This window comes from Callithrix jacchus, chromosome 2, assembly GCF_049354715.1.
Source record: "Callithrix jacchus isolate 240 chromosome 2, calJac240_pri, whole genome shotgun sequence".
Lineage (NCBI taxonomy): Eukaryota > Metazoa > Chordata > Mammalia > Primates > Cebidae > Callithrix > Callithrix jacchus.
Window position 1 is genome coordinate 53,894,865 of NC_133503.1, and position 24,023 is coordinate 53,918,887.

At 45.5% G+C, this 24,023-nt stretch overlaps 1 protein-coding gene across 5 annotated transcripts in view; it reads left to right on the forward strand.

The window, feature by feature from the left end:
* The window catches only part of LARP1 (La ribonucleoprotein 1, translational regulator), a 136,991-nt gene that overhangs the window by 808 nt on the left and 112,160 nt on the right, over positions 1 to 24,023 (forward strand). The window lies entirely within an intron of this gene.

Consider the following 24,023-nt stretch of genomic DNA (forward strand, 5'->3'; position numbering starts at 1 on the left):
TAAAAAGTGGGTTCCAGAAAATTATCTGGGGATCAGAGTAGACCCCCAAATGGAAGATGATTTGGAGTGTACAGCAGCTCCTCTTTGGAGTTGATGGTAGCGTCTCACAGTTTTTCCCTTGGAGTGGCAATAGATGACAAAACTAGGGTGGATAGATGGATGGAACAGTTGGCCAATCTGGTATATTTGGTTATAATAAGTTGTTTTCGGGTCATTGGAAACCTGGCATATGAGATGCTGTTGCATAAGGGCTGCAGAGGCGATATGCCACTTTGCTTATTCTCTAGTTTAGTGCTTCTCAGCTCCTAATGTGTACATGATTCCTGTAAAGTATAGATTCTGGCTGGGCATGGTGGCTCACACCTGTAATTCCAGCATTTTGGGAGACTGAGGCAGGAGGATTGCTTGAGCTCAGGAATTTGAGACCAGCCTGGGCAACATGGTGAGATCCCCGTCTCTACGAAAAATTTAAAAATTAGTTGGGCATGGAGGCCTGTGCCAGCTTCTTGGGAGGCTGAGGCAGGAAGATCCCTTGAGCCCAGGAGGTAGGGACTACAGGGAGCTGCGTTTGCGCTACTATACATTAGCCTGGGCAATGCAGTGAGATCCGTCATACACACACAAAAAAAGATTTAAAAAATTTTTAGCTAGGCACAGTGGCTCACGCTGGTAATCCCAACACTTTGGGAGACCGAGGTGGGTGAATCACAAGATCAAGAGATGGAGACCATCCTGGCCAACATGGTGAAACCCTGGCTTTACTAAAAATACAAAAATTAGCTGGGCATGGTGGTATATGCCTGGAGTGCCAACTACTCTGGAGGCTGAGGCAGGAGAATCATCGCTTGAACCTGGGAGGCAGAGGTTGCAGTGAACCAAGATCGCACCACTTTTCTCCAGCCTAGTGACAGAGTGAGACTCTGTCTCAAAAAAAAAAAAAAAAAAAAAATTTAAGTGTAGATTCTGATTCAGTAGGGCTGGATGGAACCCTAGATCCTGCATTTCTGACAAACTTCCAGGTGATAGTTTTGCAGGCCTTTAGAACCCCCTGCCTCTGAGTGGCAAGGCTGTAGACTCCTTGCACTTCTGGTCTATTCATAGATATCATTGCTGCATGACAGCCAAGAGAAAGGGCTTGAAGTCCCATAGACCTGGGAGTGGATCCCAGCCTACCTGTTAATAGTCAGCTAACCTCAGGCAGGCTGCTTATCTTCTCTTTGCCTCCATTTTTTCATCTGTTCCATGGAAATCAAAGAATAGTTACTTCAGGAGAATAAAAAAGGCAGAATGAATGTGTGGCCCCAGCAGTCCGTGCTGCGTGGTAGTTTCTACCACTGTGCACACTCTCTCGTGGGCAGTAAGACCAAGAAGCGACGTGGTTATGGAGTGCGATATGGAAGGGATAATTTCAGGATAAGAATTGCACCCCTTAATGTAGCTTTCTGGGCTGTGCAGGGTGGTCACTGCCCAGCCTACCCCTTAATGCTCTCCCATCTCTGTCCATGCTTCTACCACAATGGCCACCTTTGGCCATGGTACCTTCTCTCCTCAGAGGCCTTGCACATGCTATTCCTCCTACTCCAAGCTGGCTGGCCCCTTCTTATCCTTCAGTCTCAGCTCCTATGTCACTTCCTTGTGGGTACGTTCCCTGATCCCAGAGGTCTAAGGGTTAGCATAGAAAGTGGGGAGCAGGGAACATCTCTTTGGGCTGCATGTACATGGGGAAGTTACCGTTTCTACTTAGATTCTAAGGTTATTTAGAACAGCTTTGGGTAGGGGTGAACTAAACGCTGCCTCTGCTAGTCTATCCAGTGCCTTTGTGCAGATTAGAAAAAGGAGTTGGGCACAGTGGCTCACACCTGTAATCCCGATACTTTGGGAGGCCAAGGTCTCCCACCTTGGCCTGGAGGCTAGGAGTTTGAGATCAGGCTGGGCAACATAGCGAGACCTCAACTCTACATTTTTTTTTTTTTTAATTTTAGAGACAGGGTCTTGCTATGTTGCCAGGCGTTGTACATATAAACTGTACAACCTTATGTGGCAGCCCTACTGTTAATGCTTCCCCAAGCTACCTCGTGATTTGCTTAATCCTCCTGTGCCTGGATTAAGTCTCTTTTATAAACTTTCTTAACCCCATACACCTCATCACAATTGGAATTAGGTATCTTGGGAATTATTTATTTAAAACCTGCCCCCTACACTAGACTGTCTTCCATCAAGGCAAAGACCATGTCCATCTTATTCTAGGCTGTATCACTAGAGCTTAGCATGGTTTCTGCACCATAGCGGGTGCTCCACAAATGTTTTCTGAATTATTTCAGGAGCTTATTCTCTGCCAGGAGAGCTGGGACTCTTACTGTAACAACTGTAGCATAGAGTGAGACAGGCACAGAGCTAAATGTGTGGTGCAGCCCCAAGGAGGGCGATGTCACTTCTGGCTGCGGGGATGCTCGGGAAGAGGTGGTGTTTTGCCTGGGTCTGACAGAACAGATGGAGTTCATTAGTCTCAGATGAGTGGGGGAGTGTTCTTGGCATTGGGGAATAGCAAAAGAAAAGGTGCAGAGGGAAAAAAATTCAATGTGTTCCTAAGACAAGTCGTCGCAAATTGTGATCAGCAGAGTGGACAAATGTGTTTTGTGAATTACCTGCCAATATTTATTTAAAAATCAGACTTCACATAAAGATCCAGCTTTTCCAATTCTCTTGAAAAATTGAAAGACCCCACCAGATAGCAATAGACTGTCACTGAGAAGTGGCCGTTCGTTTGAAGGTGTGGGCTTACTCCAGTTTGCCACAGTCCTCACCTTTCCCAGTGACATCACACGCAGCTCTCTTCATTCATTACTGCCCCTTTCTGGCTTTGGAGATGGCAGACAGACCGTTTGATTGACACACACGGGAGTTGTAAGGAAGATTGGTTCAGAGCCTACAGACCCTTAAATGCCAGTTAATTAAGTAGCCTGGTAACTCTGCAGGGATTTCAGGGGTCTTCTCCAGTCCCGTGGAGCACTGTCCAAGGTACCCTTGGGAGAACCATGCCTGACTTTAAAAGAAGTCATGCCAAGAAGGCCATGCCAAGAAGGCCGGTGAAACCAAGGAAGCAGAGAGCTCTGCATGAGGCTTTCATAGAGAGAAATGATGGACTGAGTGGCTCGTGCCTGTAATCCCAGCTCTTAGGGAGGCAGAGGCGGGAGATAGCTTGAGCCCAGGAGTTCGAGACCTGCCTGGGCAATATCGCAAGACCCCGTTCTCCATAAAAAGGAAAAAACCAAAAAGACAACAATAATAAGTGTAACTCCCAAAAAGCTAAATTTTAATCTCAAAGATTTCTGATTACTGAAACATAGGTGATATCTAACCTGCCTTTGTTTAGCCTTAAATATTTTCAGATATATTATTCAATATTTCCATTACAATAATTGTAGTTTTCTTCTATGTATAAAAATAACACATTATTTGAAAAAAATTGGAGAATATAGAAAAATTAAGATGAAGATAATCAATAGTAATCCTCCCTCCCAGGTGTAACACTGTTAACATGTTGGAGGATTTCCTTATGTTTACTTTTTTTAAGTGTACTTACACTTTTTTAAAACAAAGTTGGGAGGCTGGGTACTTATGCCTGTAATTCCAGAGCTTTGAAAGGCTAGGGCCAGGCATGGTGGCTCACGCCTGTAGTCCCAACACTTTGGGAGGTGGGGTGGGTGGATCACAAGGTCAGGAGGTAGAGACCAGCCTTGCCAATATGGTGAAGCCAGGGTGTCAGCCCACTTTGGGGAGGGGGTGTGGTGTGCTGAGCACTGTATCCCTGAATATAGCTTATTTTTTCTACATTTGAATTCTGTTGCAGATTGATGTAAAAATACATTCTTTTTTTGCACTTCAGTTTCTGGGGAATAAAAAAATAAAAAATAAATAAAAAATAAAAATAAAAAAATACATTCTTTTTGAAAGTAAAAATTTTCATGTCATGTAAAAAAAAAAAAAGAAAAATTAGCTGGATAGGTTGTGCAAGGTGGGTCAAGCCTGTAATCCCAGCACTTTGAGAGGCCAAGATGGGCGGATCATCTGAGGCCAGGAGTTCAAAACCAGCCTGGCCAACATAGCAAAACACTGTCTCTACTAAAAATACAAAAATTAGCCAGGTGTGGTGGTGGGTGCCGGTAATCCTAGCTACTTGGGAGGCTGAGGAATCACTTGAACACATGAGGTGGAGGTTGCAGCGAGCCAAGATCAAGCCCCTGCACTCCAGCCTGGGCAGCAGGAGGAGACTCCATCTCAAAAAATATACAAATACATAAAATAAAACGTTTACATAAAAGTTAAATTCAGAGAAGAAAAATAAATACCATATATTGATATCATTTTTCCAAGTTATTAACTATGCTTTGGAAAAACATTTTGTATTGGGCACCGTGGTTCACACCCATAATCCTAGCACTTTGTGAGGCTGAGTCGGGTGGATCACCTGAGGTCAGGAGTTTGAGACCAGCCTGGCCAACATGGTGAAACCCTGGCTCTACTAAAAACACAAAACAATTAGCCAGGCGTGATGGTGTGAGTCTGTAATCCTGGACACTTGGGAGGCTGAGGCAGAAGCCCTTGAACCTGGGAGGCAGATGTTGCAGTGAGCCTAGATCTCACTATTGCACTCCAAGCTGTGCTACAGAGCCAGACTCTGTTTCCGAAAAAATAAAAATAAAAATTGGCAGGGTATGGTGGCTCACACCTGTAATCCCAGCACTTTGGGGGGGTCGAGGCGGGCAGATCATGAGGTCAGCAGATCTAGACCATCCTGGCCAACATGGTGAAACCCTGTCTCTACTAAAAATACAAAAAAATTAGCTGAGTATGGTGGCGAGCGCCTGTACTGAGTATGGGTGGCGAGTTCCCAGCTACTGGGGGAGGCCAAGGCAGGAAAATCGCTTGAACTCGGGAGGCGGAGGTTGCAGTGAGCTGAGATGGTGCCATTGTACTCCAGCCTGGCGACAGATCGAGACTGTCTCAAAACAATTTTAAAAAATATGAAGCGATTTACTCGAAATCAAGTAGCAGCCCTTGGAGGGGAGGACTACAAACCTCAGGCCTTCTGAATCTAGGTTAGTGGTGTAGGGGAGGGCACACACACAAGCCTGCTCCCCCGACCCCATTGCAGTTAGACAATGCCTTTATGCTTTAAGTACTGAGAATCAAGAAGGATTTAAACTGAATGAAGTTAATCTGGGTGGACTTCATGGAAGCAGCAGGCTTCATGTAGGATCCGGAAAAGGTTTGTCAGATTTATGGGTAATTAAGCACCCAACTGGCCTCTGTCGTGGGGCAAGCCCCTTACTAAGGCTTTGATACTCCTTGTGTTTGTTAATCCTCCCACCCAACTGTATGAAGCACTGTTCTTTTCACCAATTTAAAATGAAGAAACGGAAGTACAGAGAGGGAAAGTGAAGGCTCAGTATCGCACAGTTAGTGAGTATCAGGTCAAAGACTTGAACTTGGGCCGCCTGGCCCCAGAGCGGGACCCGCCACTGCCTCCACACACCCTCCCTGCTTGAGTGAAGACTGAACAGCAGGCGGAGGCTTTGTGTCTGCAGCCTCGGAGAGCAGGGACTCCAGGCAGATGGTGGCGGGCGGAGGACTCGCAGGCCTAGCTGGAACGACGCAGGCGGGGGTGCTGTGCGACAACGGCCTGGCGGGGCAGGGTGCCTGGAGCCTGTTTCCACCGCCGCGCCGTCCTTAGGATTCCCAAAGGAAATCCCAAAGGGAAAATAAGATATAAAAAAACGAATTCCCCGGAGTATCCGGCGTCCCAGCTGCGAGCCCTCAGCCACAGTATCTTGATTCCTCTTTGATTCTCAAATTCCATCAAGAAAAGAAGCAGACTTGCAATCAAGAGATACGGCCCGAGTTCTAGTTCTGCCCCCGCCACGATCTGACTGTGTGACCTTGGGCTAGTCTCATCCCCTCTCTGGGCCGTGGAGATTAAAGCTGGCCCTTTCCTCCGTCTCTGCAGCTCACATCCCCCTGCGATCTGGCCGCCGGGCTTTCGGGGTGCTGGGAGGCTGGAAGCCGCGGGGTGCCGGGCCGCTCTGTGCCCGCCCGGCGTTCAGCGTTGAAAAGGCTCGGGATCCCGCGGAGACTAGCCCCGCCCCACTGCCCTTGGGCTTGAAGGTCCTCAGAAAGCCCGGGAGGTTCTGGCTTTCCACCCTCTTCCCTGTTCCCTGGGGCAGTTCACGTGAAATGGGCACCCATCCTTCAATGTGATAGCGCTCCCCGGCAGCCCTTGATTCCTCCACCGGCCCGTGGGTGAGTGTTGTCACGCACGGTCCTGCTTGCTCTTTTCGTTCTTTTTAGTTATTTATTTATTTTTTGAGGCAGTCTCTACTGCCCAGGCTGGGGAGTGCAGTGGCGCTATCTCGGCTCACTGCAACCTCCCCCTCCCGGGCCCAAGCGATTCTCGTGCCTTAGCCTCTTTAGTAGCTGAGATTACAGGCATGCCCACCACGCCCGGCTCCCCCCACGCCCCGAGACGGAGTTTCGCTCTTGTTTACCCAGGCTGGAGTGCAATGGCGCGATCTCGGCTCACCGCAACCTCCGCCTCCTCGGTTCAGGCAATTCTCCCGCCTCAGCCTCCTGAGTAGCTGGGATTACAGGCACGCGCCACTATGCCCAGCTAATTTTTTGTACTTTTAGTAGAGACGGGGTTTCACCAAGTTGACCAGGATGGTCTCGATCTCTTGACCTCGTGATCCACCCGCCTCGGCCTCACAAAGTGCTGGGATTACAGGAGTGAGCCACCGCCCCTGGCCTAATTTTTGTATTTTTAGCAAAGTCGGGGTTTCACCATTCTGTAGGCCAGGCTGGTCTTGAACATTTGACCTCAGGCACTCTGCCCACCTCGGCCTCCCAAAGTGCTGGGAATACAGGCGTGAGTCACCACGCCCAGCCCCCCTCTCCCCTTTCGAAGGACACCTTCGCTGGCTCCCTTGCGAGGTGGAATAATACTGAGACCCCTTAGAATGGTGGAGAAGGCCTGTCTCCATCTGCTCCCAACACCATTCCCCAGCTCCACGTTCCTTCCTCACCTTAAGGAAGTATTTAGAGCTTTTTATTTTATTATTATTATTTTTATTCCTTTATTTTTTTTGAGGCTGAGTCTTGCTCTGTTGCCAGGTTGGAGTGCAGTGGTACTAAATGGCTCACTGCAACCTCTGCCTCTCAGGTTTAAGCGATTCTCCTACCTCAGCCTCCCAAGTAGCTGGGACTACAGGCGTGCGCCACCAGGCCTAAAATTTTTGTATTTTTAATAGAGATGGGGTTTCACCATGTTGGCCAGGATGGTCTTGATCACTTGACCTGGTGATCTGCCCGCCTCTGCCTCCCAAAGTGCTGAGATTACACGTGTGGCGGTGTTTAGAGATTTTAAAGTCAGAGGTTCACAAGTCTGCCAGTTCCTAGCTATGTGACTTTAGGCCAGTTACTGCTATCGCTAAACCTTGATTTCCACATCCTTAAAATGGGGGTAGCAGCACCCATTCCCAAGGACAGGCTGAGGATTGAGTCACTTAGCATAGTTCCTGGAACAGTCAGCTCACCCTAACTGCTTGTTGTAATTCTCAACCCACATTTGGCTACCACCTCCTACTTCCTCAAGCTTGTCGTTGTCTTTCCCTACATTGTGTGTCCACGCATACCTGGAAAGCCCTTCCTCTTCCCTTCCCCACCCAGTAGGTTCTTGCACACCCTCTAAAGCCCAATTCAAAGGCCATTGCCTGTGAAACCTTCTATCCTTCCTGCCAACAGGGTAAAGAGTTCTTCCTCCTCTATCATCACCCAGGGACCACACTTAGCCTCACACACGGTGGGACAGCTAGCATCCAGTGCCTCCTGCCAACTTCAAAGGAAGAGACTGGGGCACGAAATATAATTTAAAGAGTTTACTTGAGTCAAAGTGAGGACAGCTGCTGAGAAGACTCAGACCCAAGTAACCTTGGATATGAGCTCCATTTGGCCTTTGTTACATAAAAGCAGGTTTTAAAACATATACAGATATATTTCCTCCCACCTCAGCCTCCCTAGTAGCTAGGGACTACAGGCACACACCACCATAACCAGCTAATTTTATTTTTAAATTATTATTATTATTATTATTTTGAGACAGAGTTTCGCTGTTGTTACCCAGACTGGAGTGCAATGGCACAATCTCGGCTCACCACAACCTCTGCCTTCTGGGTTCAAGCAATTCTCCTGCCTCAGCCTCCCGAGTAGCTGGGACTACAGGCACACACCACCATGCCCAGCTAATTTTTGTATTTTTAGTAGAGACAGGGTTTCACCTTGTTGACCAGGATGGTCTCGATCTCTTGACCTCGTGATCCTCCTGCCTCGGCCTCCCAAAGTGCTGGGATTATAGGTGTGAGCCACCGCACCCGGCCTTAAATTATTTTATAGAGATAGAGTCTCACTATGTTGCCCAGGCTGTTCTTGAACTCCTGGGCTCAAGGGATCCTCCTGCCTCAGCCTTCCAAAGTGCTGGGATTATATAGGTGTGAGCTACTGTGACCAGTCACAAGCAGGTTTCTTTGTTTCATTTACTGCTGACACAGTATTCATCTCTTAAAACAACTTGCTAGGTGGGGCACAGTGGCTCACACCTGTAATCTCAGCACTTTGGGAAGCCAAGGTGGGTGTGAGGTCTGGAGCTTGAGACCAGCCTGGGCCAACATAGTGAAACCCCATCTCTACTAAAAATAACAAAAATCTGTTGAGCATGATGGGGCACGCCTATAGTCCCAGCTATTTGGGAGACTGAGGCAGGTGAATTGCTTGAACCCAGGAGGCAGAGGTTGTGGTGAGCAAATATTGCACCACTGCACTCCAGCCTGGGCAACGGAGCGAGAAAAAAAAAGAGATGAATACATAGCTTAAAGTGAAGTAGGACTTGATTGCTGTCTCATTTATTAATTTAAAAGGACTTGAAGTGCTTAGATGAAAGTTCTTTTCTCACCCCTAATAGGATGGAGTAGTTCAACCTATTTTGGCTCCTGCAAAAAATACTGAGCCTAAATCTGAGGCCTATAAGAACTAGCTTCAGTTACAAGAACTTCAGGGGATAGAGGAACACGTTAAACAACACACAAAGAAGCAATCAGACAAAGCCAGGATGTGAAACAGTTTATAAGACAACTGCCATAATCTCTTAAAAGCCAATGTTGTAAAATCAAAAGTAATGGGGAGGAGGTTCTAGATTTAAAGAGACTTAATAGTCTAACAGCAAAATATAGGATGTGATTCTCAAATGTATCTTGATTTATTACTATAAAAATATATAAGGACCACGTTTTTATTTTTTATTTTATGTATTTGTTTTTTCTTTTGAGACAGAGTTTCACTCTTGTTGCCCAGGCTGGAGTGCAATGGCACGACCTCTGCCTCCTGGGTTCAAGCAGTTCTCCTGCCTCAGCCTTCCGAGTAGCTGGGATTGCAGGCATTTGCCACCATGCACAGATAATTTTGTATTTTTAGTAGAAATGGGGTTTTTCCATGTTAGTCAGGCTGGTCTCTAAGTCCTGACCTCAGCTGATCCACCCACCTCTGCCTCCCAAAGCGCTGGGATTACAGGCATGAGCCACTGTGCCTGACCCACATTTTTATTTATATTGTATTTATTTATTTATTTTGAGACAGAGTCTCACTCTGTTGCCCAGGCTGAAGTGCAGTGGTGTGAACCTAGCTCACTGCAAGCTCAAACCCCTAGACTCAAGCCATCTTTCCTCCTCAGCCTCCCTACAGCTGGGACTGTAAGTGTAAGACATCATACCTGGCAATTTGTTTTTTAATTTTTAGTAGAGATGAAATCTCACTATGTTGCCTAGGCTGGCCTTGAACTCCTAGCTTCAAGCCACCCTCCCACTTTGACTTCCCAAAGCACTGAGATTACAGGCGTGAGTGACTGACTACACCTAGCCTACCAGGCTTTAGACAGTGGGGAAATTTCACTAGTAGCCACTGCACCCGGGCCCAAAATAAAGAGTTTTTTGAAAACAATTCTTCTCTAGTGCTCTCAGCAATTTTAGGGCCTTCATTAATATCACAATATGGCCACATATGGTAGCTCACGCCTGTAATCCCAGCACTTTGGGAGGCCGAGGCGGGCAGATCACCTGAGGTAAGGAGTTCAAGAGTAGCTTCACCAATATGGTGAAACCCCATCTCTACTAAAATTACAAAAATTAGCTGGGCATCAGGGCACATGCCTGTAATCCCAGCTACTCGGGAGGCTGAGACAGGAGAATCTTTTGAACCCAGAAGGTGGAGGTTGTAGTGAGCCAAGATCATGTCACTGTACTCTGGCCTGGACCATAGAATAAAACTCTATCTCAAAAAAAAAGAAAAAAATTATAATATATTGCAGGGTGCGGTGGCTCACGCCTATAATCCCAGCACTTTGGGAGGCCGAGGCGGGTGGATCACAAGGTCAAGAGAGCAAGACAATCCCGGTCAACATGGTGAAACCCCGTCTCTACTAAAAATACAAAAATTAGCTGGGCATGGTGGCGCATGCCTGTAGTCCCAGCTACTCGGGAGGCTGGGGCAGGAGAATTGCTTGAACCCAGGAGGCGGAGGTTGCGGTGAGCCAAGATCGCGCCATTGCACTCCAGCCTGGGTAACAAGAGCGAAACTTCATCTCAAAAAAAAAAAAAATTATAATATATTGCTGGCATACATCACTTCCATACACAGATTCATAATATATGGAGGTGATGTCTGCAAGTGGGTCTTGCCATTCAGATGACAGATTATGGGTTCCTAGGGATAGGAGCTAGGTTTAGATCAACTATATTTCTCTCAGAGTGTCTAGTACATAATAAATATTCAATAAAAGCTCATTGAGGCTGGGCACAGTGACTTATGCCTATAATCCTAGCACTTTGGGAGGCCAAGGCAGGCAGATTGCTTGAGACCAGGAGTTTGAGACCAGCCTGGGTAACATGGAGAAACACCTTCTCTATAGAAAAGTAAAAAATTAGCCAGGCGTGGTGGCATGTGCTTATAGTCCCAGCTACTTGGGAGGCTGAGGTGGGAGAATTGCTTGAGCCCGGGAGGCTAAGGCTGCAGCAAGCTGAAATTGTGCCACTACACTCCAGCCAGGGTGACAGAGAGAGACTCTGACTCAAAAACAACTTCAAGAACAACAAAACCAAAACAAATGCTCATTGAAAGAATGAAGACTCTACTATTGCTAGAGTACATGGTTCATTAGTAAACTTACTCTTAGGAATCTATGAATGAAAAATGATAATGGGAAATGTTTTTCGAGCCCTTACTGTGTGCCAAGCTTTGTGCAGAGCCCTTAGTATGTCTCATGTAATCCTCACAGTGGTCCTACAGGGTAAAGAAAATACTAGTTCAGCTGGGTGCAGTGGCTCATGCCTGTGATTCCAGCACTTTGGGAGGCGGAGGCAGCAGATCACCTGATGTCCGGAGTTTGAGACCAGCCTAGCCAACATGGAGAAACCCTTCTCTACTAAAAATACAAAATTAGCCAGGTGTGGTGGTGCATGCCTATAATCCCAGCTACTTGGGAGGCTGAGGCAAGAGAATCGCAGTTTCAGTGAGCCGCGATTGTGCCATTGCACTCCAGCCTGGGCCACAAGAGTGAAACTCTATCTCAAAAAAGAAAGAAAGAAAGAGAAAAGACTAGTCCCGTTTTACCCCTGAGAAATCAGACACACAGAAAGGTGAAGGAGCTTGCTCCTACATTATTCAGTCAGTAATGGCAGGAGAAGCAGTTGGTTCTCACCGTTATACTCCATTGCCTTGTCCCTTATCTATAAATCAAAGAAAATGACCAAGGCAGGTATCAATCATTTTAGGAGGAGGTTTATTTGCCAAAGTTAAGGATCCAAGCCTGGGAGAGAGGTCTATGCCTTTCTCCAAAGATGATTTTGAGGATTTCAATATTTAAAAGAGAAAGAGTGGATATTGAGGGAATGTACAATTTTCATGTGAGGGGAGTGTAGAGGAAATCGTCATTCAGTCATTCATTCCTTGACTGGCTCAGTGAATCTGCATTTTTACATAAGATAATGTAAACAACAGGGCAAAGGAAGCAATCTGATTCACATTTGTGTCTGGTGAGCAGAGATGACTGAGCTCTGTCCTGTGTCATGCACCTGTGATGATAAACTATCAATTTACATTGCCAAGGTGAAATTCAACAGAATTATTTAAGAGTAAAGATCTTGGGGCCCACCAGGAATTTTCCTGTGGACAAAATGTGAGGGAGGTATGTAGCTTTTTATCTTTTTCTTTCTTCTCTTTGTAGCCATCTTATTTAGGAACCAAATAGGGTGGGGGAGGGGGAAGATTTGCATGACTCAGTTCCCAGCTTGACTTTTCCCTTTGACTTGGAGAGTTTGGGATTCCAAGATTTATTTTCCTTTCACACATCCTGTCGGCATAGGGAATTATGCGCATGTACCTGTCTTAACAACAGTGTCTACTAAATTAGGAGTCCTTCAAAAGTGAAAGGAAGAAAACATGCCACACAAAAGCTTGTGCACAAATGTTTGTAGCAGCATTGTTCATAATAGTGAAAATGTGTCAACAACCCAAACATCCATACTTGGTGACTGGATAGACAAAATGTGGTAGATTCATACAATGGAATGTTATTTAGCCATAACAGGGAATGAAGTATTGATACATGCTGTAACATTGATGAACCTTGAAAACATTATGCTGTGTGAAAGAAGCCAGTCTCAAACGACCATGTATTATATGATTCCATTTATATGGATGTCCAGAATAGGCAAATTCATAGAGACAGAAATTAGATTTGTGTTTGCCTAGGACTTAGAGGGGGTAGAAGGGGGATAGAAAGACTAAGGGATAATAGCTAAAGGGCACAAGGATTCGTGTGGTTTTTGTTTGTTTGTTTGAGACGGAGTCTTGTACTGTTGTTGCCCGGGGTGGAGTGCAGTGGTGCAATCTTGGCTCACTGCAACCTCCGCCTCCCAGGTTCAAGCGATTCTTCTGCCTCCTAAGTAGCTGGGATTATAGGCTCCTGCCATCATGCTGGCTAATTTGTGTGTGTGTGTGTGTATTTTTAGTAGAGACGGGGTTTCACTATGTTGACCAGGCTGGTCTCAAACACCTAACCTCGTGATCCACCTGCCTCAGCCTCCCAAAGTGCTGGGATTACAGGCGTGAGCCACTGTATCTGGCTTTTGTTTATTTTTTTAAAGACAGGGTCTCGCTCTGTTCTCCAGGCTGGAGTGCAGTGGCGCCATCATGGCTTACTGCAGCCTCAGACTCCTGGGCTCAAGTGATCCTCGCACCTCAGTCTCCCAAGTAGCTGAGACTGCAGGCATGCACCACTATGCCAGGCTAATTTTTTAATTTTAAGTAGAGATAAGGTTGGGTGGTTCTTTTTTTTTTTAATTACAAAATACTTTATTGCCAAAAATGCTAACAATCACCTGAGCCGTTAGCAAGTGGTACACTTTGTATTTTTGCTTTTATTATACTTTTTCACTGACACATAATAATTGTACATTTTTATGGAGTACAGCGTGATATTTCAATAGATATACACAATATGTAATGATCAAATCTGGGTAATTAGCATATCTCTCACTTCAGATATTCTTCATTTCTTTGTATTGGGATAGGGATTCTTTTTGAGGAGATGAAATGTTCTAAAATCGATTATACGGCTGGGCACTGTGGCTTATGCCTGTAATCCCAGCACTTTGGGAGGCCGAGGCAGGCGGATCACGTGAGGTCAGGAGTTCCAGATCAGCCTGGCCAACATGGTGAAAGCTCATCTCTACAAAAAATACAAAAATTAGCTATAGTGGTGAGTGCCTGTAATCCCAGCTACTTGGGAGGCTGAGGCAGGAGAATTGCTTGAAGCCAGGAGGTGGAGGTTGCAGTGAGCCGAGATTGTGCCACTGCACTCTAGCCAGGAAAAAAAGGGCAAGACTCCGCCTCAAAAAAAAAAGATTGTAGTTGTGACAGTTGCACAACGACCAGACATGGTGGCTCATGCCTGTAATCCCAGCACTTTGAGAGGCTGATGCGGGCAGATCAAGAGGTCAGGAAATCGGGACCATCCTGGCTAACACAATGAAACCCTGTCTCTACTAAAAATATAAAAAATTAGCTGGGTATGGTGGCACACGCCTGTAGTCCCAGCTACTCGGTAGGCTGAGGCAGGAGAATCACTTGAACCGGGGAGGTGGAGGTTGCAGTGAGCCAAGATTGCACCACTGTACTCCAGCCTGGGTGACAGAGCAAGACTCTGTCTCAAAAAAAAAAAAAAAAAATCTATCTATCTATATCTATCTATCTCAAAAAAATTTATCTATCTATCTATCTATCTATCTATCTATCTATAGATAGGTAACGACTCCATCTCAAAAAAAATCTATCTAGATAGATAGATACATATATCTATCTATATATATATGCTAAAACAATTGAATTACATTTTAGGTGGGCAAAGTATATTGTGTATGATATATCTCAGTAAAGCTGAAAAAAGGCAAAGGAAATTTCTAATTCACCAATGAATCTACCAAGCTGGTTTAATGAATAGAAGGAGTGAATGAATGGCTGTTTCCCTTGCAGTTGACAAAAATCTCCCCTAGTTCCAAAGTCTAAAATGAATTCCCTTGACTGTCTCAGGGGTATGCTCACACCTAGCTCTCAGGAACCCATTAATGTACTAATAAGAATCCTGATAATTCAGTCGATAATTCCTGAGGTTGTCAGTGCCACTCTGGAAGAAGACAGAAAGGCATAGACAGTTTCCTCCAGATACAGGCTGTGGAGCCAGGGGCCGCCAGGATGTTCTGACTGGAAAACGGCGCCCAGAGATCTCACTGTGGTCTGTTCCCACTTGGCTAATCTCTACTCATTTTTGTGGGCTTATTTGACTGTTCGTGTGTTTTTCCCCTCACCCTGGACATTTGGAAGGACTATTGTAGTGAAGGCTCTCGAATAAAGTGGTTTCTGAAGTTCTGTGGAAATAACTTCACTGGGAAGTATACAAACACTTCAATGGATGTCAGTCACATGGCAGGGGAGGGGTGCTTGTTTAAAATAAAGATTATTGGGCCCCATTCCTGGAGATTCAAATTCTGTAGGATTAGGATAAGGCCATGGATTCTGCATTTTAAATTAAGCTTTAGGCCAGGTGGTGGCTCATTCCTGTAATTGCAGCACTTTGAGAGGATGGTTTGAGGCCAGGAGTTCGAGACCAGCCTGGGCAACGTAGCAAGACACCTCTCTCTATAAAAAAATTTAAAAATAGGCTGGGTGTGGTGGCTCACACCTGTAATCCTAGCACTTTGGGAGGCTGAGGCAGGTGGATCACAAGATCAACAGATTGAGACCATCCTGGCCAACATGGTGAAACCCCATCTCTACTAAAAATACAAAAATTATCTGGGTATGATGGCATGAGCCTGTAGTCCCAGCTACTCAGAAGGCTGAGGCAGGAGAATCACTTGAACCCAGGCAGAGGTTGCAGTGAGCTGAGATCATGCCACTGCACTCCAGCCTGGCGACAGAGTGAGACTGTATCTCAAAAAACATTTTTTTTTAAATTTAAAAATAATTTTTACCTAGGCTCAGTGGCTCATGCCTGTAATCCCAACACTTTTGGAGGCCGAGGCAGGCAGATCCCAAGGTCAGGAGATTGAGACCATCTTGGCTAACATGGTGAAATCCCATCTCTACTAAAAATAATACCAAAAAAATTAGCCAGGCATTGTGGTGCACGCCTGCAGTCCCAGCTGCTTGGGAGGCTGAGGCAGGAGAATTGCTTGAACCTCAGAGGTGGAGGTTGTAGTGAGCCAAGATCGCACCACTGCACTCCAGCCCGGGCAACAGAGCAAGACTCCATCTCAAAACAAAAAAATTTTTTTTTAAAAAGCATCTAAAGTGTTTCTGAAACAAGGGACTACTGGCCATATGAGAAACACTGACCTAACTGAAAAATAGGAGAAATTGAAACATGTACGTTATCTCAGGCATAAAAATGGGTTTGCTTAGGGATCTTAGAGACCATTTAGTTCTGTGGTTCTCATACTGTGTCCGCAGGAACTCCTTAGGGCTCTATGGAACACGTGTAGAGGACTGTTGAATGGTGGAGGCACAGAGGTGCCAATGGGTCTACCCCAACAGATGCCCCTTCAACAGTTCCATTTTAATCAATTTTCTACAGTGGAGATTGAATTCTGTTGCTTAAAAACCACTAACCCTGCCCTGCCCCTCCTATGCAAGTGGAGAAACTGAGGCTGGAGAGGAAAACAGATTTTCCCAGGGTGATGACAGAACCAGAACTGATTCTAGGACTCTTGTTCCCATCCAGAGTGCTTCCCATTAGGGAATTCCAGTTTTTGATACATCCATTCATTTTTGGGTGGCTTTTCCTCTCTGCCTCCAGCAAATCTCACATAACACCTCAGGGCCTGGACTAGGATGAGGGGAATGAGGTAACTGCCTCAGGCACAACATTTTGAGAGGTGCAAAAATATTCAGTAATCAAATACATTTTAATACAATACTTTAAAAATCAAAATTAATGCAAAAAGTATGATGAACAAAATATCCAAATTTTGAGTAAAAACAGGAGCAGTTCTGATTTTTCCTTTTGCCTTGAACTCCAAGATGACTGTATTCTGCACTATTATTCACCCTGCCTTTATTTAAAATTTGGATATTTTGGTCATTGTGTATTTTTTCACATTAATTTTCATCTTATAAAATATTATGGCCAATTGCAATGGCTCACACCTGTAATCCTGGTACTTTGGCAGGCTGAGGCAGGAGGATCACTTGAGTCTAGAAGATCGAGGCTGCAGTGAGCCATGATCATGCTACTGCACTCCACCCTGGGCAACAGAGTGAGACCCTGTCTCAAATAAAATAAAATAAAATATTGCATTAAAGCATTAATTATCTAGATTGCCAAGGTGGTGTTGTTGTTGAGACAGGGTCTCACTCTCTCACCCAGGCTGGAGTGCAGTGGTGCAATCTTGGCTCACTTTAGCCTTGACCTCCCAGGCTCAAGCGATTTTCCCACCTCAGTCTCCTAAGTAGCCAGGATTACAGGTACATACCACCATGACTGGCTAATTTAAAAAATTTTTTGTTTAGCCAGGCGTGGTGGCACATGCCTGTAACCTAGCTACTCTGAGGCAAGAGGCTGAGGCAGGAGAATCGCTTGAACCCAGAAGGCAGAGGCTGCAGTGTGAGCCGAGATCACGCCACTGTACTCCATACTCCAGCCTGGGTGACAGAGAGAGACTATGTTTTAAAAAAAAAAAAAAATTGTAGAGACAGTGTCTTGCTATGTTGCCTAGGTTGGTCTTGAACTTCTGGGCTCAAGTCATCCTCCTCAATTTCTCAAAGTGCTGGGATTACAGGTGTGAGCCACTGTGCCTGCCCTGAGGGTTTTTGTTTTTTTTTTTGTCTTCCTTACTTTAGTGCCAGTGACAAGTACCTCACTTGCCTTACCCTAACCTGGGCCCTATAAAACCGTTCTTTTGGCAGACAGCTAAGTAACGCCTCATTGCCCTCTGGGAATCCCTCCAGGTCCAATCACTTCATTTGTCTGACAGAATCAATGTTTACTTTGTCTCAATGTGACATTGCTTTTGTCACCTGACCTGTAGAGAGGTTTGCATTCTGCAGCGGATATTTGTTTTGCTGACCCAGCAATAGTTCTCCCTTCTGGCCACTGCAACCATATGTTGCTTGGGAAACGTCTCCTCCCCATGTGGGAACTGACTCCAGCCCAAAGGGAAAGGTGGGCCCATGACTCAGCTCTGCCAATCAGAGCTGTGCATCCCGCCCCCCACCTCCTCACAGTGATGAGCCAGGAATAGACATGTGACTCAGTTACAGCCAGTGAGACTCAATTCTGGGGGTATGGTCTGAACTTTGGGAAGGGAAATTTTCTCTTTTATCTGTAGTAGCTGAGAAGTGGATGTAAGCCACCATTGTGGACTTGAGCCTTTTCATGTCAGGAGCTCATGTAGAAGACAGCAGGATTAAGTGATAGAGACAGGAGACATCCTGATGCTACTGCTTGAGCCACTAGGTCCACTGTGTACAAAGCAAGTCCACCCTCTGGACTTAATGGGTGTGTGGACCAACTATTGCCTAAATGATTGAGTTGTGTCTCTGTTACTTAGATGGTTCACTCCCTCTTGCCTGCATTCTGCCCAGGTTGACTCCAGGAGATGTTTAATGAAGCCCTGCTTCTATCACTAGAGTTCGGCCCTAAATATCTTTAGGTGGTGGCATTCAAAGAACCCTTCATTCAAGGGCAGCCTTACAAGGCAAAAGGCATTGATAGCAACAACTCTAGAAAGCATGACTGAGGATTGGTGCCATTGTCAGGTTCTGTAATAAATATTTACACGTCTACTTATTTGTCCTCTAACAACTCTGTGAAGTAGGTTACACTATTAACTGTAGGCTGAAATACAGTTTATCTACCCCCAAGCTAAGTGTCGCAAATTACCAACCAGAGGCAAAGAGAGCACACTGGTTAACCAGCAGATGAGCCTGCTTCTCCCCATTTTGTCTCCTGTAAACGGATAGATTTTTTTCTAGGAGGCAGACTCTTTCTAAGAACAGCTGCACCAGGCATTAGCAAACTCATATCTACACACTTTTGGCATCTTGAAATAAAGAATCTTATGCCAGTTGCCTTTGTCCTGGGAATTGGTCAGCAGCTAGGGTAGGTCAGACCTTCACGATTGGCAGGTGGACTGACCAACTGACTGGGCCTCCTTTGGTGTCTGTGCTCATTTTGACTATGGCCACTTTTGCAATCTGTGCTCATTTATTCATTCAACAGGCTAGGCATGGGGGCCTCTAATCCCAGCATTTTAGGAGGATGAGGCAGGAGAATGCTTGAGCCCAGGAGTTCGAGGCTGCAGTGAGCTGTTATTGTACCACTGCACTCCAACCTGGGAGACAAAGTGAGAATTTGTCTCTAAAACAATTTTTTTTTTTTGTTGTTTCTTTTGAGATGGAGTCTCATTCTGTCTCCCACGCTGGAGTGCAATGGCGCCATCTCTGCTCATTCCAACCTCCGCCTCCCAGGCTCAAGCGATTCTCCTGCCTCAACCTCCTGAGTAGCTGGGATCACAGGCACGTGCCACCATGCCCATCTAATTTTTATATTTTTAGTAGAGACAGGGGTTTCACCATGTTGGCTGGGATGGTCTTGAACTCCCAACCTCAGGTGATCCGCCTGCCTCAGCCTCCCAAAGTGCTAGGACTACAGGCACGAGCCTCCATGCCCCGCCAAATTTTTTTTTTTTTTGAGACAGAGTTTCGCTCTTGTTACCCAGGCTGGAGTGCAATGGCGCAAACTCGGCTCACCACAACCTCCGCCTCCTGGGTTCAAGCAATTCTCCCGCTTCAGCCTCCTGAGTAGCTGGGATTACAGGCATGTGCCACCATGCCCAGCTAATTTTTTGTATCTTTAGTAGAAACGGGGTTTCACCATGTTGACCAGGATGGTCTCGATCTCTTGACCTCATGATCCACCCGCCTCAGCCTCCCAAAGTGCTGGGATTACAGGCTTGAGCCACCGGGCCCGGCCTTAAAATTTTTTTTAAATAAATAAATCATTCAACAAGCATTTAGAGTGCCAGCTACATGCCAGGTACCATTTCAAGCACTGGGGATACTACACTGATCGACTGTAGGGGACAGTGTATGCCCCTAGGGAGCTGGGCGACTTGTCAGAGAGGCACACATTAAGCAAATGCTGCATGTACAATTACTTAACTCATTTCGCATTTGCCCCCAGAAATGAGCACTGGCAGCGAGCTGCACTTTTTTTTCTAAATGGGAAATGGGTTAATTATAAGTACAATTTAAGTACAGAGAAGGAAAAAGTTCATGCTGTTATTGGGAGTGTCCAAATGGATATATAAGTCAATTGACTGACTGTGAGACTAAGCAGTTTTATTCATTTGGCAGGTATTTTCGATTTACCACTCAGTGCTAGGGACAGTGTTAGGTGGTGAGTGCTGGTCAAAGAATGGGGAACAAGCCAGGCATGGTGGTTCATGCCTGTAATCCCAGCACTTTGGGAGGCCAAGGTGGATCACTGGAGGTCAGGAGTTCAAGACCAGCCTGGCAACATAGTGAAAACCCGCCTCTACTAAAAATACAAAAATTAGCTGGGTATGGTGGCTCGCACCTGTAATTCCAGCTACTTGAGAGGCTGAGGCATGAGAATTGCTTGAACCTGGGAGGTGGAGGCTGCAGTGAGCTGAGATCGTGCCACTGCACTCCAGCTTGATCGTGCCACTGCACTCCAGCTTGGGTGATGGAAATGAAACCCTGTCTCAAAAAAAAAAAAAAACTACAACAGAGTAAACAACCTACAGAACAGGAGAAAATATTTGTAAACTATGCATCCGAAAAAAGGGCTAATATCCAGAATCTGTAAGGGACTTAATAAATTAACAAGCTAAAAGCAAACAACTCCATTAAAAAATGGGCAAAGGATAGGGCCTGGCATGGTGGCTCATGCCTGTAATCCCAGCACTTTGGGAGGCCGAGGCAGGTGAATCGCCTGAGGTCAGGAGTTTGAGACCAGCCTGGCCAACATGGTGAAACCCCCTCTCTACTAAAAATACAAAAATTGGCCGGGCGCGATGGCTCACGCCTGTAATCCTAACACTCTGGGAGGCCGAGGTGGGTGGATCACCTGAGGTCAAGAGTTCAAGACCAGCCTGGCCATTATGGTGAAACCCAATCTTTAAAAAAAAAAAAATTAGCTGGGCATGGTGATGTGTCCCTGTAATACCAGCTATTTGGGAAGGTGGAGGCAGGCTAATTGGGTGAACCTGGGAGGCGGACATTGCAGGTGAGATTGTGCCACTGCACTTCAGCCTGGGCAGCAGAGCAAGACTGTCTCAAAAAAGTAAAAAAAAAGGGGCAAAGGACATGAAAAGACACTTCTCAAAAGAATACATACACACAGCCAACTAGCATATGAAAAAATGCTCAACATCACTAATCAGAGAAATGCAAATCAAAACCACAATGAGATACCACCTCACACCAGTCAGAATGGCTGTTATTAAAAAGTCAAAAAACAGGCTAGTCTGAAGATATAGTGAGTTATCGCAATTGCTTGTTCACAGTCAGTTACAGATTGAACTTCTTCTTTTTTTTATTTTTCGAGATGGAGTCGCACTCTGTCGCCCAGGCTGGAGTGCAGTGGTGCAGTCTTAGCTCACTGCAACCTCCACCTGCCTCAGCCTCCTGAGTGGCTGGGATTACAGGCACATGCCACCACACCTGGCTAATTTTGTATTTTTTTTTTTTGCATTTGTTTTAGTAGAGATGGGGTTTCTCCATGTTGATCAGGCTGGTCTTGAACTCCCAACCTCAGGTGATCCACCCACCTCAGCCTCCCAAAGTGCTGCAGTGAGCTGAGATCGTGCCACTGCACTCCAGCCTGACCTGGTGGCAGATGCCTGTAATCCCAGCTACTCAGGAGGCTGAGGCAGGAGAATCGCTTGAACCCAGAAGGTAGAGGTTGCGGTGAACCAAGATTGCGCCATTGCACTCTAGCCTGGGCAAAAAGAGCAAAACTCTGTCTCAAATAAATAAAACCAAAAAGAGAAAAACACTCATATGTTCATCAAAGCACTATTAACAGTAGCAAAGACATGGAATCAACCTAAATGCTCACCAATGGTGGACTGGTTAAAGAAAATGTGGTACATATGGCCGGGCATGGTGGCTCACGCCTGTAATCCCAGCACTTTGGGAGGCTGAGGTGGGCAGATCACCTGAGGTCAGGAGTTCAAGACCAGCCTGGCAAACATGGTGAAACCCCACCTTTACTAAAAATACAAAAATTAGCTGGGCATGGTGGCATGCACCTGTAATCCCAGCTACTCAGGAGGCTGAGGCAAGAGAATCACTTGAACCAGGGAGGTGGAGGTTGCAGTGAACTGAGATGGCATTATTGCACTCCAGCCTAGGAGAGAGTGAGACTGTCCCCGCCCCCCCAAAAAAATGTGGTACATATACACCATGGAATACCATGCAGCCATACAAAACAAATGAAATTATGTCCTTTGCAGCAACATGGATGGAGCTGGAGGTCATTATCCTGATTAAATTAATGCAGAAACAGAAAACCAAATACCACATGTTCTGACTTGTAAGTGGAAGCTAAACTTTGAGTACATATGGACTCAAAGAAGGGAACAGTAGACAATGAGGCCTCCTTGAGAGTAGAGGGTGGGAGGAGGGTGAGGATAAAAACACTACCTATTTGGTACTATGCTTATTACATGGGCGATTAAATAATCTATACACCAAACCCCTGTGACACACAAACCCATACATGCATCCCCTGAACCTAAAATAAAAGTTGGAAAGAAAAAAAACCTTAAGCTAAAGTAGTCAGAAGCAGAAGTAGCCAATAAACTTATAGCTGTATAAGTAGGGACTTGTCTCTAAGGTAAATAAACAAACAAAAAAAGGAGGCAATTTTATAACTGTAACAAACCAAATAATTTGGGTTTTTTTGAGAAAGAGTCTCACTGTGTTGCCCAGGCTGCAGTGCAGTGGCACAATCTTGGCTCACTGCAACCTCCGCCTTCCAGGTTCAAGCAATTCTGCCTCAGCCTCCTGAGTAGTTGGGATTATAGGCACTCACCAGTATGCCTGGCTAATTTTTATATTTTTAGAAGAGACGAGGTTTCATCATGTTAGCCAGTCTGGTATTGAACTCTTGGCCTCAAGTGATCCACCTGCCTCAGTCTCCCAAAGTGCTGGAATTACAGGTGTGAGCCACTGTGCCTGGCCCCAAATAATTTTTAAATTTTGCTTCTGCATTTTCCCAATAAATACTTGCCTTTGACACTTTGTCATTGAAAAAAAAATCTCTATTTCATACCATCCTCCCACATTTATGGTTCAAAAATCAAAAGTACCATAATTTATTCATTTTGGTTGTTTTCAGTTTTTCCAACTTAAAAAAATGCTGGCTGGATGCTATGGCTCACGCCTGTAATCCCAGCACTTTGGGAGGCTGAGGCAGGCTGATCACGAGGTCAAGAGATCCAGACCATCCTGGCCAACATGGTAAAACCCCGTCTTTACTAAAAATACAAAAATTAGCTGGGCGTGGTGGTGTGTGCCTGTAGTCCCAGCTACTAGGGAGGCTGAGGCAGAAGAATTGCTTGAACCTGGGAGGCAGAGGTTGCAGTGAGCCGAGATCGTGTCACTGAACTCCAGCCTGGTGCCTGGCGACAGAACAAGACTCTGTCTCAAAAAAAAAAGAAAAGAAAAGAAAAAGAAAATAGTCTAAGTACATATTGTACATTTTCTGCCCCAAAGCTGGAATTAGCTATTTATTTTTTCAGAGACACCTTGGTTCCTTTTAGTGGAAAGTCGTACTTAGAGACCGCAGTCTGGGCACTATAGGTGCTCACTATTTGCTTAAGTAGCAGCCCTCAGCCTTTTTGGCACCATGGACTCGTTTTGGTGGAAGACAGTTTTTCCACAGACGGGGTGAAGGGGATGGTTTCAGAATGATTTAAGTACATTACATTGATTGTGCACTTTATTTCTATTATTTTTACATTGTAATATATAATGAAATAATTATGCAACTCACTATAATATAGAATCAGTAGGAGCCCTGAGCTTGTTTTTCTGTAACTAGATGGTCCTATCTGGGGATGATGGGAGATAGTGACACCCAAAGAGTGTTGCTTATGTCCAGTCTACTCCATAATCTTGTATTGGTTGCTGTCACTGCAAAAAACTCTGCTTCACAAGGGTAGGATGTTGGAAATGGAAGGAAGCAGGCTTTTCAGTGCTTTTGTGGCAATCTCAGGATATTCCACCTTGACTTTAATCCAGAACATATGGAGATTTGAAGTCCCAAATATACTTTTTTTTTTGAGACAGAGTCTCGCTTCTGTCACCAGGTTGCAGTGCAATGGTGTGATCCT